This window comes from Crocodylus siamensis, chromosome 1 (assembly GCF_052110815.1).
Source record: "Crocodylus siamensis isolate JL-2025a chromosome 1, ASM5211081v1, whole genome shotgun sequence".
NCBI classification, from domain to species: Eukaryota; Metazoa; Chordata; order Crocodylia; family Crocodylidae; genus Crocodylus; species Crocodylus siamensis.
The window spans coordinates 380919393-380934089 of record NC_143395.1 but is presented as its reverse complement, the minus strand read 5'-3'; positions in this window follow the sequence as shown (position 1 = coordinate 380934089).

The window sequence follows — 14697 nt, the reverse complement described above, 5'->3', positions numbered from 1 at the left end:
TTACAAGTTTGGTTGATAAATGCAGCTAATAGATGTAATTTAGTTCAACTTTTGTAAGGTATTTAACTGAGTATTATATGACATTCTGATTTTAAGACATTACACTACAGTATTAAAAAAAGCACACCTTATGTGGATTGAGCACTGGCTAATTGGCATATAGTAAAAAGTGTTTCAGTGGGAAATAATCACTGAATTTAAGAATCGGTAGTGAGGCTCCCCAGGCCAAATGCTATTCAGTCTTTTCATTAATGATCTGGACGCAAATATGTAGTCACTGCTGATGTTATAGACTGACACAAAGAATACCTGAGTAGTAAATAGTGATGAGGACAAGTTGGTTATAGGCAAGCTAGCTGCTAGTCCCAGGCAGGCTGGCTGCTAATGCCATCCAAATTAAATATGTTTTAATGCAGCCAAATGCAAAGTTATACATCTAGGAAAAGGAATGCAGAGAGTACCTAGAGAATGGGTACAGGTTTCTCCTCACTTTATGGGGGTTCTGTATGTGTGAATTCAGTCTTATGCATGGACCCTTTTTATACCAAAACATCATTATATGTAAGGTAAATTCATTGTATGTGGGGTAAGTTCACTCTTATGCTATCAGTGTGGTGGATGCCTGCAGTCAGCTGCTTTGCTGGAGTGACACGCACCAAAATATAGTCTCCTGGGTGGATCTGTGCTCCTCACTAATTGTCTGTGATGTGTTTCTGTAGCTGCCATCCTCATTATGATAGTGCCCTGTGCTTGTGTGTATTGTCTGCTGTTGATGAGCACCAAAATGGTCTTGTAAAAGTGGTAGAAGTGGGTCTGGGGGTCAGTAGAGTCGAGGTCTTGGAACATGTATCCCTATTTGTTACATAGTAAAGTGAATTCCCTTTATGCAAATTTGAATTATGCACCATTTTCCAGGAATGCATCTACAGCTTAAAGTGAGAGAAACCTGTACTACAGCCCTCAAATCCTATTACAGCTCCTTTCCAGGGTATCATGGATAAGCAACTTATCATATGCTGCCAGTATGATGCTGTAGATAAAAGGCTAATGCCTTGCCTAACTATAAACAGGGGAATAGTAAGTAGGAATATGTAGATTAACTCACCTCTGTCCATGGCATTGATGTACACACTTATATTTATCCTGTCCACATGTTAAAAAGAATGTTGAAAAGTTAGAGAGGATGCTGGAAAAAGACTAAAACCATTCCAGGAGTAGGGAAAAAAATGCCTTGCACAGCTCAAAAGACATAAATAGCTCAATATGGTTAGCTTAACAAAAAGAAAATTGGGAGGTGACTCGATTAGTTTCCAAGTACCTTTATGGGGAGAAAATGCTGAGCATCAATGGGCTCTATAAATCAAGCATAGGAAATTGAACAAGAACCAAGGTCTGGAAGCCGAGACCGACAAACTGAAATTAAAAATGAGGTGCAAGTTCTTAACCACTGGGAGAAAAACCTCTGGTACAAGCTACCACAGAGGAGTGGTTGATTCTACATCCCTTGATGTTGTCAAATAAAGACTGGATGCCTCAGTGGTGGTTGTGTTTGATCTAGACACAATATTGTAAATGCCTTAATGGCTTCTTGAGACAGTGAGACACAGAGTTATACACATACGCGGGTTGTGCAAAACAACACCATTTCATTTAGACTTCCGTTTTACCATTTTGACAGGACAGTATTCTATTTTGAGTTTCATTTAGTTTCAAAACTATTGTTCTATTTCATTTAATCAAAACCGTTTTGCTGTTTCAATGTATCACCTATAGCCTATAATTGGGAAGCACAAAACTGCCTATAACTTCATCATTGCTTGCCTGATTCAGATGCAACTTGCAAGGATGGTAGCCCCTTCTGAGGCCATGAAACCTACCAAGTTTCAAGGAGATAGGTACACGGGTTTATGGGAAAATACACCTCAGGCTGCTGACAAGCAAAACTCACGACATGGGTGACTATATGTGTTAAGGCATGCCATTACTGGTGCTGGGGCCGTTACATAACACAGTAGTGTGCCCCAATGAGGTCTACTCCTCCCCTACAGCCTCAGGTCTGGTCCACTACTTTAAATGGCAACAGGTAAAATAATAACTTAGTGAGAAGCAGCACAGTAGTATCAGCAGCATATTAGGCAGCCAAACTGACACCCTTTCTTTTCTCTCGTAGCTGCTGGAGAAGAAGCTTCTCTCCTTGCCAGCCCCAGCCCTGGGGCTTAGATGTGCCCAGGGCCCTGCCTCCTTTCAGTCAGGTGCTAGGGGTGTGGGCTAAAGCAGGGGTGGGCACAGTGCAGCCCACCAGGCCATTTTATCCAGCCCACGGGGCCCCTAAAAAAATTTAGAGAGTTAATATTTATCTGCCCCGGCTTCCTGTCATGTGGGCCTCGATGCCTTGCCAAAACTCAGTAAGCAGCCCTCTACCTGAAAAAATTGCCCACCCCTTGTTTAAGCACATGGCACTGACAGACAAGTTCTTTTGGGTCAATCTAATCTGGTATCTTTTAGCAGATCTACTGAACAGTTACAGCAATATAAGCCCTTTGTCAGCATCTTCACTTGGTGTGTGGGGGTGGGGGGTTGTTCCTGGATGGAAGGAATAGCAAGAAGCCAGAGGCTGGCATGCAATACAGGCAAGGAAACCACTTGGTGAAAATGGAAATAGAGGCATCATAGGGTGCAGGACAGGCTGGGCGGAGGAAGCAGAATGTAGCAGCGCAGATAAAAAAGTGGAGATGTACCTGGGGACTCAGATGTCCGGCAGGTTGTAGTGTGTCAGAATTCCAATGTCTATATTGAGTCCATGAGTTTCTGTACCTAGGAGGTTTATAAAGTGCAGTTAATAGGCTTGTCTGCAAAAAGTGGTTTGTAAATTCAAACAAGCACTGAACCTTGCTAACCTAAACTCATCATCAGAAACCAGCTTCCTACAGCCCCAAACGCACTGAATAGATCCAGGCCAGGCCATGACAAAACACACAAAACTTGCCAACAATATCTCCAGTGTGGCGATATCTTCATACATACATACCTCTATCAGGGCACCAGGTATTCTGATGGAAAATACGTGGAGACACCAAGCAACAACTGCACACCAGAATGAGCACATGCTGAAAACCTATCAAAGACAACAACAGAACACCACCTGTCTCCAAACTCTCAGGCCTGATCCTCAAAGAGGATTTATAAACCACTTTCATAGACCTCCTAGGTACAGAAACTCAGACTCAATGTAGACATTGGAATTTTGACATACCTGCTGGATATCTGACTCCCCAGGTACCTCTCCACTTTTACCTGTGCTGCTACATGCCCCTTTCCCCCCACCTCAGCCTCTCCATCATCCCCTGATGCCTCCATTTCCATTTTTACTGACTGGCTTTCTTGCCTGTATTGCATGCCAGCCTCTGACTTATTTACTATTCCTTTCATCCAGGAACAGCACACACACCAACTGCAGGTGCTTCCTCAGCCCGACAAAGGGTTTTTCCAACCCAAAACCTGGCATCCCAGGCAGCTAAGTTGAGCTTACCTGGAGTCTCATAACTCCACTGCAACCAGCAAGCTTCAGGCCTGTCAAAGACATGATGGGTCTGGGCTTTCCCCAGCCAGGACTCTGTGTGTGTGTGTGTGGGGGGGGGGGGGGCTAGAGTTATGATGTCTCTTATCCACCTTTCACCAGGGGGATCCTTGGTCCTGGCATTTCTTGGGGCTAGCACACCACCAGCAGTCCCACCAGATCACCCTGGCAGAGTGCAGTTTTACGGGTCATGCCCAGGAACTGGGGCGTCCTCCTTCTCTGTAGCCCCAGCTCATACCTCCAAATTCATCTTGGCACGGAAGCAGGAACATGTTCTTCCATTGCTGATTGGTGATGCAGTGAGTGCCCCCTCCAGCTCTAAGGGAGGCATTAAATGGCTTTTAAAAAATGAAAAAAGGAAATAGGTGTGGATGGAGTGAGGAGAGTGGCATTCACTCCATCTGCACCTGGAGCTTGGGGAACCGCAGCAGCAGGAGGTTCACCTTCAGGAACACCAGCTGCTCCACCAAACCGGGATCCAAGCAGGTGCAGTGGGGTGTGACTACATCCCTAGTAATGCTGAACATCCTTTCACTTGGAACACCGGTCAGGGGACAGGACAGGTGTTCCCAGGCAACTGTGACCAAATCTGGTCACATCTGGCTGTGGCTTGCCCAGTAGGCCAAGGGGTCACACAGCAGGAGCTCCACATCCTCAGTAGGATAGGCAGCCACCAAGGCCTGAGTGCTAGCTGTCTGATGCTGAGGTCTGGTGCCTCTGGACCCCACCATGTAACCCATGTCCTTGGCCCACATTGGCAGCACCTGTGGTAGAGGAGGACACTAGCTAGTGGATGGCATTGCTAGCATGGGACAGTGGATCCTCCTCTTCCACGTACCCCTGCCTCCTCCATTCTGCCTCTCTGACTGTCTTCATCCTCCATAACTCTCTCCATCCACTGACCAAGGGTTTGGCTGCTGCATACACTGCCCTTCACCCTTGGGTCACACGTGGCAACCAGCACATGAACCATACCAGACTGCAAGGGATCAAGCTGTTTCCTGATGCCCTCCTGCAGCCGCCTCACCAGTGCTTGCACATGACAGCAACTTGCCCCAGCCAGGAACATTGATCCCCTGGAAGCTCTCCATTTGGCTCTGAAGTTCCCTCACTACAGGAATCACCTGGCTAAGGAGGGCATTGCCAGTGCTGAGGGTCTTGGTGGCCTTGAGGACCAAGATCTGAGAGATGGTATCCCACTCAGCTCTGTTAAGGGGGCTGCTGATCCCAATATCCTTGAGCATGGCCATCTCATAGATAGCCTTTTGTTGCTCCACCAGCCTCTCAAGCATCAGGTATGCAGAATTCCACTGAGTCTCCACATCCTGCATGATTTTGTGCTGCGGGATGTTCAGCTCTGCTCGTTTGTCCTGCAGCATCTTGACCCCCTTGATGCTCCGGTGGAAGTAGCCTGGCACCTTCCTGCAGTTGGGAATGAGCTTGCTGGAGGTGCTGGCACCATTACTGGCAGCCCTGTCCCCATCCAAGGCATCCCTGACAATGAGGTGGAACTTGTGTGCCACACAGTGGATGCCAACAAAGTTGACATCACAGACTGCCTTGACCATATTGGCCCCATTGTCAGTGACCATGAGCCCGCGGGTGAGCTCGCTGTGCCCAATGAGACACCCCTGCACCAAACATTTCATGGTCCCCATGATCTCTGTTGCAATGTGGGACTCATCCATCACCTCAGCTTGAAGGAGAGCCCACCAATGGCCTGACTGGTCCCACCAGTGCCCTGTGAGGGAGAGGTAGGCGTGATCTCCACCCTGGCTGCTCTAGATGTCCAAAGTGAAGTGTAAGGCCACCTACGGACTTCCCTTGCACAGATCCTCCCTCAAGTACTCCCTGCATGCCTCATACAGGGAGGGCACCACTTTCCTGCTGGAGGTGGTACATGCAGGCACTTCGTGCTTGTGGCCCCATCCTACCATGAGCCACCTGAACCCTGGCCGCCCAACTAAGGAGAAGGGCTGGCCATCAACAGCAAACAACTCCCCAATGCTCTGGGTGATCTCACTCGCCCTTGCAATGTGTCCCCCTTTGCCCCATTGTTCTAGGGTGGCCTGCTCTGCTTTGGGAGGGACGGAGGCTTTCGAGTGAGAGGAGGACTTCCTTTTCGGCATGCTCCCACTAGTGCCAAGCTGAGGAGGAGCAAGGGCAGGGGAGTGGTGCCTGCGGAGATACATCAGCGTCCCCATGCTGCTCATGCATTTTGTTCCCTTCCCCCAGCTGATTTTGGCTTGGCAGTGCAGGGTGATAGCATACGAAGGATCATTTGCCAGCTCAAAATGATTCTAAATCACACTACCTGCTCTCTTCTGGGGTGCAGGTACATGTGTGGATGCTGCAGTTTTCCCCTCCTCAGCAGGCAGAGGCACAGAAACAGGAGTGGACTCAGCTGAGCTGCTTGCCTCCGCAACCTCTATACCTCAGCATCCCCAAGAAGGCACTTCAGAAAAGGAGACCTGGCTCTATGGGAAACTTGAGGGGTGTGGAGCACAAACTCAGATATTCTGAGGATGGAGGAGGAATTTTCACTTGCTAGGGCACTCAGATCCAGATCCAGATCCAGATCCAGCTCTAGCTCTTTATCTGGCACTGGAAAGCTCAGCATGGGAAGTGAAATGGGGGTAGAGGAGACTGTCATGCTGATGCTACTACTTATTGTCATGGTGGTGGTGGTGGTAGGGAGGCAGGGATTATGGCGGGTGCTCTTGGAGGGGATGGAGACTCAGGCATAGGCAGTGGCACTGGCACTGTTCCCCTCTCCTTGCTGCCTGTAGAACTGGAAGCCTCATCCCTGCTAGTTGTAGGAAAGAGGCTGCATCTCAGTTTGAGGGTGGGGGGGGGCAAAACTTACACCTTTCCCTCTACCCCCTCTTCTGCCCCTCCCAGAAGGCTTGCCAGCTGCCTTTCCACCACGCTTCATGGTGCGTTTCACAGTGTTTTGTCTTTATAAAAATATATATATGCATATGTGCCTTCCTATATAAATTTTATAGTATAATATGCTACCAGATATAACTGTATAGAAATAAAAATATATAAATGTATCTGTCTTCCAATATAAATTCTATAGTATAATATCCAATATAATTATGAAATTGAAAAAAAATAAAAATCAATGAATATAAAGTAAAAAAGAGTCTAGGAAGAAAGCAAAAGGTATCATAGATTCCCACTTGCTAGGCTGGCAAGTAGGAAATCAAATAGGTGGTAGTAGTAGCCTTTGTTTTCCAATACCCCTGAGCAGCTGGAAGGTAGCTCAGTAACTGTCAAACCAAGGAAGAAAGCAGGCCAGTTCAAACAATGCTGCCTTTTATGCTGTTTTTCCATTCCTCCCCAGAGCACTGGGATTGAAAGGGACCTCAGAGAAGATGCACTGTCACTGGCTAGCTACACAGTCAATATGAGAGCAGTCTTTCCCTTCTCTTCCCCCTCCCTCTTTACTTTGTTTCTCTGCTGGCAAGCCCAGTTTCAATGTCAAAAACTCAAAATGTTTCAGCTACCCTCGTTTTGTTTTGAGGCTGTTTTAAAGCTATTTGTTTTATTTTGATTTTTCTGTTTCGAGCTCAAAACAAGTCAAAACAGTGCCGAAATGAAACAGCCAGTGAAATTTTGCATAGCCCTAATACATATGTATATGTAACACGAGCACTCAGAAGCTACATTACTACTACTGCTGCTACCAATGCTAGTATATATTATTGCTAGTATAAAAGTAGTAACTAACAACCAGGAGCCCTAGTCATTTATAGGCAGGGTAAAAGAAACCCAGAGAAGTTAAAAGAAATAACACCATGAGTGAATGGCAGTCAGAATCAGAGCCAAAGTCTGACAACAGCTTTACACTTAGTTCAAGATACTAGAGCTGCCCAAACAACTCTGGTCTTTTTTCAGGAAGTTAATATTTAGCTCTCTGCCATGTTGCAGAAATGACACATGGGAATATCTTGATCATTTTACTTTCATAACCCAGCTGACGCTGGGCATGTGGCCACATATACAACTGGCAAATAAACAGACCTTATTATACAAGAGATTCTAAACATTTGAATAATTAAAAGTGTAATTAGAAGACAAAAAATTGAATTGCACACATTGAATTGCAATGAGTGTTTCAAGCAACAACATTTTTTTCAAATATCAGCAGTAGACAGAATGCCAGAAAGCAGCAAAAGGCTAAAATGAAAACAATAGATTTTTAAACTGTTGTTATAAGAATTTTATAAAAGATGGAGATCTAGCTAGAAAGAGGATGGTGCACCCAATTCTAGTGTGCAGGGCTGGGAGGGGGCAATGCCATTTCTCCAGGATCCAGTCCCAGCATGAGAGTAAGGGAGGGAGGCAGTGCCAGGCCCCAGGGACTGATCTGGCCCACAGATAGGCTCTTGCCACTCATCTGGTCTGCAGGGCCAAAAGGTTGAGCACTGCTCTACTACATTATTCATAATACCCAAGTTTAGTTGCTCCATATGAAAGGTGCCTAAATCAATACCTCAAAAGACTGACTTCAGCTGTTTAGCTTTGGAACAGTATGACAAGTTCAGGTCCCCAAGGTGGCCAGGATGCCCCCTGATGGCCATGCAATTCCTGTCCTGGCTCTAACTGTAGGGGCCCTAACCTTCTTTATTTGTCCACCACTCCTTTGATGTTATTATTTGGAAAGGAGGGAGGCCGTCTGAGGGACCTAGAGAAAGCTAGTCATTGCTCCCAGGTCAGGCTTCAGCCGTCTCAGCCTCTGCCCTTCTTGCTCTCACTGAGCCCTCTAGCTCTAGTCCGCTGACCGAACTGAGCTTCAGGGTTCCTGGCTTTCCAACGACTTTGTCTATGCCCTCTCTTGGGCTGCTGATCCTCCCTGGGCTCGCTCTCTCTTCCTGTATCTCTGTGTATCTGGGCCCCAGGCCCTGTCTCTGTCCTCCTCTGGGCTTTGGACCTTCTAGCTCCTAAGTTCAAGTCTTGCCTTTCTTCAGCTCTGGGCTCCCTGACCCCAGTCCTATGTCTTCCAAGGCCTGCCTCACCCCTCCCAGGTGCTATGAGATCACCTCTCCTGGGATCTCTGAGATTGCCCTTCTGGGCATGCCAGGTGCACCCCTACAGGCATTATGGTATCACCCCTCATGGCCTCTATGCAACCACCCCTCTGGGCATGCTAGGTATGTCCCCACAGGTGCTCCAGGATTGCTGTGCCCTGCTAGGCACCTGGGACCTCTAAGCCACCCCTCACAATCCCTCCAAACTACCAGGTCAAGTGTCTAGTCCCCCCAGATCACCAGACCCTCCTGGTCTTTCCTAGGCATTGGACTAAACTGAAAGCAAACACAAGCTCTTCTGGCTATGACAAAACTCCTACCCAACCCTGAGGCTTAATCAGCTGCTAGCCCTCAGCTGCCCTTGCTCTCAGGACCTAGTGTACTCACAGTTTACTTCTCAGTTACAGGCACCGCTAGAAAGCCCTTCCCTCCTCAACCTCCACAACCAGACTGCCTACCCTAGCTCTGGCCCTGCCTTATACCTCTCCAAGGCCCTGCCACCTTCAGGTCAAGTGACTCCCCTGGGTTGCTTGCAGGTGCCTGCTAATTAATCCTATTAGCCATCTTTGTGGCAACCAAGCCCCAGCTGCACCCTGCCTTTCCTGCAGGGCTGTCCTTAGGGTGCTTTGCTCTCAAGTGACATAGCACTCCAGGTGCTCTGTCCCAAACAAGAACATCAGAAGCCAGTGATAGTTCAAGCTTTTCTACACAAAACCTTTTACTGTTCTCCAATCCAAATTTGGAAGAACTACTATTTACAAGGGCAATTCAGCCCTTGGGGTTTTTTTACTAGATTATCTACTAAGGGTGTCCAGGAATGCCAGTTGGGATGGTGGTGTTTGTGATTTGGGCATCTGTTCTCTAAGATGCCCAAAGCCTTGCTAAATATACCGTCTATCATTAAACTGCTGCCAAAAGCAGCATGTGCTCAGTAAAGCAAGCCAACTATAAAGTTAATTAAATGCAGCCAACACTGAGCATGGCTATAAAACATATGGCCCATATGAGGCAACCATACTGATGGGAACCTTTTTTTATTACAAATGTTATTAAAAACACACATCACTCTACACTTAAAAAACTTCACATACTGAGCATCTTTGTTTACCAAGACTTCATATCACAAAACAAGTACATATGAAAAACATACAACTACAAATTAACTTCCCACAAACCCCCTCTATTTCTTCATACAGAACCTCATGAATATCAACTAGCCCTCTAAAAAATAAAATAAAATAAATAAACAATTACCTCAGTAACCATCTAAAAGTCTCTGTCCCGCTCATCAGTCCTCTCCGTTGGTTCAGTGAAACACATGTGCCCAGTTCTTTCTCCTTCACCACTTCTCCTCCTCTACTCCAATCTCTTCCTTGTCCTGATCAATGTTGTATCTCAGTGCATGCAGCTCCAGCTTCAGGTACTATCTTTTGGTGAAAGCCAACCCCTACTTTCCATATACTAATTTTAACACTTGCTAACAGTGCCCTTAATACTGTTTCCCCAGGCCCCTTTGGTATGAGCCCATGCAGTACCATCTCCTGTGTTGACTGACTTATTTTTGTGACATTCAAAAAACAACATTCTTTCCTACACAACCTTTGTAAAGGTACACTCCCAAATTGCATCCCACCGTTTATTCATCCCTGCACTTCCCCTTGGACGCTTTGCCGTTCTCGCCAAGCTCCATCTATGTTGTGCCTGCCTCTGTTACTGACAAGAGACTTTGTATAATCAGCCACACTAGATCAGCATGCTTCTCTTTTTCATTTGTCAGCCACCTCCCTCCACCTTTTTCTTTTGTAAGGTCTCCCACTGATGCTATCCACACTTTCTGTCTCACTCTCTTAAATTTTATCAGTCCCTTGCGAGCTTTCAGGACCTCCAGGGCCATCTCTCCTATTTTGTACATCCTTATAAAACTTTCCATTCTTGTGTAATGAACGGGAGGTTGCCATGCCCATGGCTTCTTCCAAGAGCCACTATAGATTCTCCATCTTCTCAAGATCATACCTCCCAAAAATCAGCTAAAGCATGCTGCTTTCCCTCCCCCTCATTGCTGAATTACACATTGCACTTCGAACAGTTTGTGTAAACAAACAACCCTATGCCCAGCACCCCCATTTCCCTGTCTCTCCTGCTTTATAAAGGTTGGTTCTCCTAGCCTTTCTCATGTTGCTTTCAAAAAGAACAGACTTATTTCCCTTTGTACTTTTGCAAACTGCCATCATAATGGTGGAAACATAATGCTGGGATACAAAATGATCATCATCAGCACCACCTTAACTGCGGCCACTTTTCAAGCAAAGGACAGTGTCGTTCCCATCTACAAATACTTGTAGCCTCACTGTCATGTTTTCCCATGCTTTATTTCCTTTCCCTTCTGCCTTGATTGGATCCTTTAAACTTTGATATCTCCCTCCACTATTTGTAGTCCAAGCTTCTCTAAATCCCTCGAGTTTCCCATGTCCATTATAGTGTTTTATGTTTTAATTTAGACCCAGTTTCTTCACCATACTCCATTGTATGTTTTAGTACCCTTTCAATTGGTAATTTGTCTCTAACCACTACACTGATGTCATACATATAGAGCGCACATTTTACTTGTCCCCCTCCCAGCATTGTTGCCCCATTTATGATTTTATCTTTCCTTATTCTTTGTGCCAGCAGCTCCATTGCACATACAAACAATATTGGTGGCCATGAGTACCCTTGTCTTACCCATTTGGATTTTAAAGGCTCTGCTCAGGTTTTTATTTATTAGCACTGTCCACCTCTCTATATAACACTCCTATCCATCCTATCAAATGCGGGAAACCCATTTTCCTTAACACTTCAGATCATATAAAATCATGATCTACTCTATCATGTTTTCTCCAGATTCAAATTTGCTATTGCTGTATTTAATTTCCTTTCCAGAATGTGAGTCAGTATATCCCTTATCAGCCAAATCAAGTCAGAAATCCGCCTGCCTGGGACCACATAGGTCTCTAGTTCTTCAGAAGCTTTTTCTCCCCTTTCTTGAATAATAAAATTACTATTCCACTTGTAAAGTCCTTCCTCGCTTCTCTTTTTGCCACTGTTTCTTTAAAAAACTCACTATATCCATCTCCACCATGGCCAGAATTCCCTGTAAAATTACCATCTGTTCCTGGAGATTTTCCTCTTTTATAAGTTTTTAAGCAGTCTTCTACTTCCTTTAAACTTACCTTTCCTTCCATCTTCTGTATCTGTTCTTCCACTACTTTTGCTTCAATCTCTTCAAGAAAATTCTTCATTTTCTTTCTATTTCCTTCTTCTGGTACAGTTCTTCATAGAATCTTCACATCACTCCCATCATGCCATCACTTCTTACTTTTGCACTTAGGCCCCACCGTCTATGTGTACTGCTTTTAGCTCTCTTTTTACCTTCTTCGCTCTGGCTGAAAAGTATCGGAAACACTTTTCATTTTCTTCCACTCACGGTGCTTGTGCTAAAAATATTTTCTCTTTCACCTTCCTGCTAAGCCATCTTTACAGATCCTGCTTTGTCTCTTCTAGTTCCTCTTGTACCCATCTTCCTTCTGTGGCTTCCTTTGGCAGCTCCTGCATCTTCCTTTGCAGCTCTCTCAGTTATTTATTCTCACATTTCTTTGGCCTTTCTTGAAAAATTCTCTTATCCTCTTTTTCACCACCATCCATCTTTCTTTGGTACTCTTAAAAGATTTTTTCAGTGTTTTTCACCCCTCATGCTGTGTTATGTACACTTGACACACCTTTGTAACTTGTAACTGTTGTACATTTAACTTCCCTACTCCTTTTTTTCTTATGGGGCTCTTACCAACACTCATTTGTGCCTTTAGCATCCAGTGATCAATACATTATATGCTTAAGGTTTCTTTTTTTTCCTTATTTCTTTCTTTGGATACAAACATAAATTCATGATTGCTTCTTTCCATTGGGGTCTACTCTAGTGAAGGCTTTCTTCGCTTCCCGCAAATCTATTAGTGACTCTTCTTTTATTATTTGTTAATAATCTGGATGAATTGTCTAATGTTCCATCTCCTCCTTCCCCTGTTGTCACCCACTATTATATAGTTAAAATCCCCTGCTATTATCCACAATCTCCCTCTGACCATGTATACTGCTAGTTTAATGAGCAGAGCCTTCCTCCCCTCCTGCTCTGGTGGTATATATACATTGAAAATCTCTAATTCTCTTCTCCCAATTGACAATATCATTCTCATTGTCGTCTGCCACTGACAATCTTCCACCTGCTTCAGTCTCAACTCTGGATTATTTAAAAGTATTGCTACACCTGCTGCTTTGTTATCATTTGTCCCTGATCATCAAGATGGTCCCCATCTCCACCTTTTCTCAAAGCATTTATATTCCCCCTCCACCAGTATACTTCACTCTGTAGGCAGATTATGTCTGCCCATACTTACTTTAACACTGTTTCAATCATTTCCCTTCTTTTCCTTGTTAAGACACTGCTGATGTGAAGTGATACTATTACGCGCATAATCAGAGGTCAGGAAAACAGACCTTACGACGACAGGCTGAGAGCCATGGGGCTCTTTAGCCTGGAAAAGCGCAGGCTCAGGGGTGATCTGATGGCCACTTATAAGTTTATCGGGGTGACCACCAGGATCTGGGGGAATGTTTGTTCACCAGAGCGCCCCAAGGGATGATGAGGTCGAACGGTTATAAACTACTGCAAGACTGTTTCAGGCTGGACACAAGGAAGAATTTCTTTACTGTCCGAGCCCCCAAGGTCTGGAACAGCCTGCCATCGGAGGTGGTTCAAGCACCTACATTGAACACCTTCAAGAGCAAATTGGATGCTTATCTTGCTGGGATTCTATGACCCCAGCTGCCTTCCCGCCCTTCCAGCGGGAGCTGGACTCAATCTTCTGAGGTCCCTTCCAGCCCTAATGTCTATGAAATCTATGAAATCCTTGTGGTAGCTTCCCATCAGTATGTTTGTGCCATATGGTCCATGTGTTTCATAATCATGCTGAGTGTTGACTGCATTTAATCAACTTCCTAGTTGGTTTCCATTACTGAGCACATGTTAGTTTTGGCAGAAGTTTAATGATAGACAGTGTCTTTAATTATTATTTTTGTATGTGAATATAAGCTGAAGGGCTCTTCCCCCCCATGTTGACTGAGGGGGGAAAAAACCTAGTCTTATATCCATGTAAATATAGAACTCTTACATTTCTGTTCCTTGATACAACCTGGACCACCAACACCAAGAATGTCCATAGGAAGAACAGAAATGTATATAGTGCTCTGCAGTATAGCAGGCAGTTATATATGTATAATATATATTAGAGCTGTCAGTTAATCACAGTTAACATTCACATGTAACATGTTAATTTGTTTTTGTGTTAATTTTTTTAAACATGTATTAATCACTGCAGGTGCTGGGGGAAAAGCAGCCCCTCCCCTCTTGCTGCTGCTGGGCTATGCGCGCACACACGCACACGCACACACACGCACACACACACGCGCACACACACACGCGCACACACTGGGAGCCAACTGAGCAGCTGGATGCAGGTAAGTGTTTTGGGGGGTAGGAGTTGGAGGGCCAGGTCATGGGATTGTCTAGCGTTTGTGTACATTTGCATACATCCACAAATATTTATAATAAATTGGGATTCTATTATTAACTGCATGATTAAAATTGTGATTAATCACAACTATTTTTTTAGCTCACGATTAGTTGCAATTTTCTTAATCATTTGATAGCCTAGATAGATAGATAGATCTATTATGAGCAATCAATGGGAGCTGGAAAAATACTGGAGATAACTTTGCAGATTAAGTAAAAACTTACGTCTCTCACAGTTGGTTTTACTGTTTTTGCATTGATTTAATCATATATCACAGCAGTATTTTGTTTTAATTATAAAGCTATTGTTCATGGTCATGTTGCAATCAGTGCTTAAACAATGCCATTTTTGTTGTCAATAAAACAGAAGTATCATCATGTTGCTTTCCTCTCTTGGAAGATTTATACACTGAAAAACAGTAGTTCCCCTCCATACTTGCAGATGGGCAGTTAAATATTCCATCTGGTTATTATTTATC